The sequence below is a fragment of the Dipodomys merriami genome, unplaced genomic scaffold, assembly GCF_024711535.1.
Source record: "Dipodomys merriami isolate MVZ:Mamm:240054 unplaced genomic scaffold, mDipMer1.0.p SCAF_181, whole genome shotgun sequence".
Taxonomy (NCBI): Eukaryota; Metazoa; Chordata; class Mammalia; order Rodentia; family Heteromyidae; genus Dipodomys; species Dipodomys merriami.
This window is the reverse complement of record NW_027203171.1, coordinates 570,241-576,709: the sequence shown is the minus strand read 5'-3', so window position 1 is coordinate 576,709 and position 6,469 is coordinate 570,241. Positions and strand designations below refer to the sequence as shown.

Here is a 6,469-nt window from a genome sequence, read left to right as displayed (position 1 = left end):
CCCTCCAAAGAAAAACAAACCAGTTACGTGTCTTCTGAGGAATTCTCCAAGTTTTTTGCCATAGGTGCCAAATTCAAGTTAAAATGGGGATAGGAGCAGCCAATTGCCCAACATTTGACTTCACAGACATGCCCAGAAAGTCATGTTAGACCTTGACCACACAGAGCCTGTGACTATGACAGAGAGGGATGTTGCCTACCACAGACGTTCATGTGAACAGTACTCAGCATATTTCACATTAATAATCATCATCTTATTTTTAAACAAGATTAAACAAAACCTACCCTAGCCCATAATTGATTTTTGTTTTCATGTCTTCTGGTCACACCAATTCAGATGGGCAGATGTAAGTTGTAAACTAATCCATACACAGGACACCTTCACTCCCTGGCCCAGGGACAGGGCTGCGCACCATCACTGACTGAGCCAAGCCCCGGAGGTGTTCATGCTAAAGCCAGGAAAGATAAAATTGCCTTTCTGTGTTCACACAAGGCCTGCTGCCATGAGCTCAGTCTGCTCCTCACCACATATGCATGGAAGCAAGGAAACCAGCCCAGGGAGGGAGAGAGAGCCCCCCCCAATGTTGCACTCTATCCCCAGTGTTGCAACTGTCCCCTGCTACCAAAGTGAACCCTCCTGATTATGCCATCCATCACAGGCCCCTTTCTAGTGAAAGTAAGTCAAGCTGACCTTTTACTTGCTCCCAAAAGAGGCTTACCTCACAGCAAGGAGAGAATCCCAAAGATTAGGGCTGCATTACATGGAGATGAATAGCAAATTCTAGTATGAAGGTGAGCTTGTAAACAGGAAACAAACCCCAGAATACAGCACCAAAGAGATAAGGAAAAGATGAGAGATCTGTCCATGTGTGTGTGTTGTCCATAGGTATCTAGTACAGGTTCCTGAGCTTGGCTTCCAGCCCACCCTTTACACTCTGCTTCATGACAGAAGGGCAGAGACTCAAAAACCTGCATCTCTTCTTGACTAGTCAGTCCCTGTTTGATATACCAATGGACTGTAAAGTTAATGGGAAAGGGGGAACTCTCCCAGCTTCTCAGTAAACTGGTCCCTGTCAACAGCAGCCGTTAGGGCTTTGAACAACCGCTCAGAATTCAGGTGCTTCAGATCTCCCAGCACCAGCCCCTTCTCAGATGTCTGAGTCTCAACTCTTTAGCAGTCCCAGCCCTGATCCACTAAGCACCAACAAGGGCAGGACACCTTCCCTACCCCCGCAGAGAAATGGCCGCTGCAGCAGGCCATTTCTCCAAGATCAGGTTCTAACAGAGCAAACTTGTCTCATTCCTCTTGGAGAGGAGAGCCACAGGGATGCTGGTGGCGTCCTGTCCTTACAATGTCCATGCCACTTCGAGGTTCTCTTTTCATCTTTCTGTTCTTCAGCTCCATATTTTAAACTTTTCCTATCACTGCCTTCTCTGTGTTTAAAAGGCCACATGGCTTTTGTTCTCTAGATTGAATCCTGATTGTGATCATGTCTAGTGTTTGGAGACAGTCATTAGAACAAGCTTAGCAGGGGATAAGTCTAAATGTCAAAGACAGAAAAAAGGTAGAAAAGAACAGGAGGTGAAGTTGAGACTTTGTGGATAGTTTCTCTCTTTTTATTATTTAGGGGGAAGAAAATGTTGTTCCTTTCTACACTTTTCTGTGAGCTAAATGCTTTACATGCATTATTTCATTATGAAGCAGATCCATTGGGGCCTAAAAACCCCTAGACTCAGGCACTTTTGATCAGGAGCCTTCAACCAGGACGTGTCGCACCTGAATAAAGTTCCTTGAACTCATTCTTCATTGTCTGAGATTCTGCCGTTTGAATTTGCAAGACAGGAACTCAAGAAGCCTGCAGCAAAGCTGTGACCTGGCACCAGCAGGCCTTGCCTAGCACTAGGCTCCAATACGAATGGCTGCTGCCACCCTTGGAGCTGCATGGGCCATCATGTGAATGGGCTTTGCTCACCACACACACTGCATCTGGACAGTCCGGTCTGGTCATGTAACTTTGCAAGGTACTTCACATCCCCTAGATGAAACTGAAGAAGGTCAGTTTCGTGTTTCAGTGTCACCCACCTAGTAGGCCAGGGATCTGATTCATGTTCTGTGATTCTGGAGCCTCTTAGACCCATCTCTACCACATCAGCTGCAGCGTTAAGCCAGAGCCCATCACCATACTCACCTCCAGACACCTGGCTTTCACTGCCGAGCACTCAACATGCTCATGGGTACATGTCTGCAAAGCCCTTCCTGAAGCCTGGCCATGCATGCAGGGCAGGTGCAGCCCTGCTTGAATACGGCATTTCACAGCCAGAGTAGTGCCTGAGCGGCAGTGAGAAGGGGTGGCATGGCTGAGTGATGCACTCCAACAGTGAGCCCAGAGGGAAAGAGTGGGAACTTGGAACAATTAGAACCATCCTAGTCGGAGCAATTAGTGGGAGAATAGAGAGTAATTTAATGCTTGGTAAGGAAGAAATGCACTTAGGCTAAACATTAGCATATGCCTCACAGTTAGGCAGTATCTGCCACAACACGTCTCATTCAGAGCTCATCCTTATGAGCAGTCTTTCTTTCTTTCTTTAGTAGCACACTCAGCACAAGTGTAGCCCTTTCATGGGCCCTGTGACTCTGTTTTCTGAGATTTAACCATTTCTGCATGAGTTATCAATGGTTATGCTGGCATAAAATAGTGGTTTGAATTTCATGAAAGAGAAATCAAACATACTGCTTACTAAGTATGTGATAATAAACCAGACACGTTACCTCACTGGACTCTTCTCCATTCCTTCACCAGAGACAGACATACAGACAGATAACCAGACAGGCACAGAGGGATTTATAATAGCCATAAGTGTTAGGTTCATGACCACTGATGGAAGGGACAAGATGGTCGAGAAGAGGCAGCCAGGGCTCACTCATTTCTTCACAAATTAAAACAACCTGAAGGACAGTTCCTCAGGGAATAATCATTGTATTGCTCATTAAAAACAAAGGAAGAACACATACATTATACTATAGACATTTTACCTGAACTAATGCATGGCAGAAGACAATGGCAATGCAGCATCCCTGAGCCGGCATAAAAACGTTTCCTTAACTTTTCACTAATTTGCCTCATGTGGAGTATAAAAAAAATAGCCCTTAGCACATTTGGAGCCCATAAAGACTAAATGAAATATTATTTTATTATGCAACACTGAACTTTTAAATTTTTAGTTATTGTTCACATTATTATTTAAATGTGACCAGATGTTAATATTTGAACTACAAAATACGACTCCACTTAGATGATAATCCTTCCTAAAGGATTTTGCAAAGTCGTCTCTGACTTTCAAGTATGCATTTGCTTATTGGATGATTCCCCTTTCCCTGGCCCACCGTTTATCAATCTCAAGTCATTGCACACACACTTCTAGCTACTCATCCCAAGGCCTAGCTCAAACCTCATTAAGTCTTTTGCTGTCATCTTGGATTTTTGTTGTTGTTGTTGTTTTTTAAAGGAGCCTACATGTCAAAGTTTACTAAAAGGAGGAAGATGGTTAAAACTGAAAATAGAAAAGAATTTCCTCCAGACTCTCATAAACTTCACAGAGGCTGTGTATTTGAAAAGCTTCAGAGATTTTGGCCTCTCTTTCCCTTCCCCAGTCCCAAAGGCCTCTGGAAGGCCTTGTGGGGCCATAGCCAGTCTCCAGTCACATGACTGAGAGTACCAGCTATCAGCACCTTGAGATTGTTTTGTATACATACTGTTTTTTGCCAGTCATGGGGCTTGAACTGTGGGCCTGGGCGCTGTCCCTCAGCTCTTCAGCTCAAGGCGAGCGCTCTACCCCTTGAGCCACAGCACCACTTCTCTTGAGATTGTTTTGTACTGCAGGACTCCACATGTGTTTCCCCTTTATGAAAATTACCTCACATCTCAGGAAGTCTCTTTTCCCCAAGCAGAACCAGCAGATCTGCTCTGCCAAGAAGGTAAATGAATCCTGGTGCGCACTTGCTCAAAACTCACTGGCTTGCTATGGAATCCCGGCTTCCTGTCCCCAGACCCATCAGGTATGCACTGTACCCCAGCTGCCTTGCTCACCACTAATGTGTGTGGGGTGACAAGAAGGAAGGGATTTGTAGCTAGCCGTGCACCGTGCCTTTCTTTACCCTAAGTTCATCCGTCTTTGATCCTTGACCCTGGACAAGAAGTGAGTCTGGTCAAAGTGGTGATCCTGGCTTCCACCCTCATAGATGCTTTAACCTGCTACCAAAAGTGCTGAACCCAGCAACGTTTGAGAATTACATCTCTTTTTTTTTTAATTTATTTTTTATTGTGAAAATACGGTACAGAGAGGTTACAATTACATGGGCAAGACAATGAGTACATTTCTTATAAGCATTGTAGCCTCCTCCTTTGTTTCCCCTTCCCATCCCTTCCCTCTTACCCGTGCTTTTTCTAGTTTCCAGAAGGAAAGCTAATTCAAATCCCCCTGTCTTGCCTTCCTGAAATTAAAAAAAAAAAAATAGAAGTCTCAACTACTGTCTTAATTTTCCACCTAAAATATGCTCATTCTTGCTCTTTGTTTTAAAATACACTTCTCATGCCAGCAATTATGGAAAAATATTTCTAAGCCCTTTTGAAACAATTGAGTTTGTGTTCTATTCTGAATAAGCCTTGTATAATCCAACTTGCTTTGTAGCCCAGACTGATCTTGAACTCACAATTCTTGGTGCCTCGGCTCCCAAGTACTTAGATTCCAAGAGTTTACCAGCACACCTGGCCATGTCCTCTTTGTCCTGGTCATTATTTGAAAGCAATTATATGTCAAAGGCAGAGGCAATGGCACTCCTCTTCATCAGAACTTACCAGAGCTCCATAGATGATTTAGAGTTTATTCAATTATGAAAATAATCTTAATGATTCCTTACATTTTATTCATATGAGGTTTTTGAAGAATTTTAAAGGCCTCATTCTGGCCGCCATGGAGTAGGATGAGGCCCGCAGCAGCGGCTCGGCGTCAGCGGGGGCAGCAGCAGCTGAGACAGTAGCTGAGGCAGCCGTGCCCCCCTCCTCCTGACCTGGATTAGGTCCAGCAGCTCCATGGCCGCCGCCACACTGTGAAGGGGGGCAAGGGGGGAGGAAGCGCTCAGTCTCCCCGCCCCCCCATAGTCTCCTCACAGGAGGTGAAACTGCCATGACCCCAGTGGAGTCTGCGGCCAGGCCTTGAGTCCCCCTTCCTGGGGTGCGGGGGACTGGCATGAGTGGCCCCACGGTGATGGCGGGGGCAGGGAGGCAGTTGCCTGAGCCCGGGCCTGCTCTCGACCCCACCTTGTGGACCTAGGCTGCCTGCAGAGCATGCGAAGGACCCCCATCCCTGCTTTCCTCCTCCCCTAGATCTCTCTCACACATGCACACGTACACACACATGCACACACACACATGCCCCAGCCCAGGAAGATGGGAAACTGCCTCAAATCTCCCACCTCGGATGACATCTCCCTGCTGCACCAGTCTCAGTCGGACCTGCCCAGATTTGGCGAGGGACGGATGGAGCCGGATCAAGAGCCGCTGCTGCCATATCAGGAACAAGTTCCAGTTCCAGTCTATCATCCAACACCCAACCAGACTCGGCTAGCAACTCAGCTGACTGAAGAGGAACAAATTAGGATAGCTCAAAGAATAGGCCTTATACAGCATCTGCCTAAAGGAGTTTATGACCCTGGAAGAGATGGATCAGAGAAAAAGATCCGAGAGTGTGTGATCTGTATGATGGACTTTGTTTATGGGGACCCAAATCGATTTCTGCCGTGCATGCACATCTATCATCTGGACTCTATAGATGGCTGGTTGATGAGATCTTTCACATGCCCCTCCTGCAAGGAGCCAGTTGATGCAGCACTGCTTTCGTCCTATGAGACTAATTGAGCCAGGGTCTCTCGTCTGACATCAAGTGAACCATCATTTTTGGTGGTTTTGATCTTTTGTCACTGAGCCCAAAGAGCCAGGGATTAGGAATTAAGATCATGCACAAAAATTTCCTAAAAATATCTGGATGGCTGCAGATGTTGAGGAAAGTATGTGATATTTTAGAAACTTAGCAGGAAAAAGTAGGATGGTATTTTTATGTAAAGCCTTGACCCAGTGTTTAAAAATATAATTGTATTTAGACCTTGTTATTGCTCCAGTACATAGGAATTGTGTAGTGTTAAAGCATCTGTATATGTTTAAATTGTGTGTGTTGAAGATTAGGAAAAAGATACTGGCTATTTTTCCTAAATGAAATGACTTTCTTCTTCCCTCTACCCAGATTCTTTTCTGAAGTTACTGGCATTTGGGTCAAGGTTTTATTAAAAGCAACATTTTATAACACTGGCACAAAAAAAAGTAGTTTTAAGCTTGTTTGCACAGTTCTTTTTTTTCCATTGGAAATGGAATTCATTGCCTTAGGTCTTTAAAAATAGTGTATTATTATCATTGGGG

General features: G+C 45.1%; 1 pseudogene; it reads left to right on the top strand.

Annotated features, from left to right (window-relative positions):
* Positions 1–5,446: 5,446 nt before the first annotated feature.
* On the top strand, positions 5,447–6,242 carry LOC138830043 (RING finger protein 11 pseudogene; annotated as a pseudogene).
* Positions 6,243–6,469: the final 227 nt, after the last annotated feature.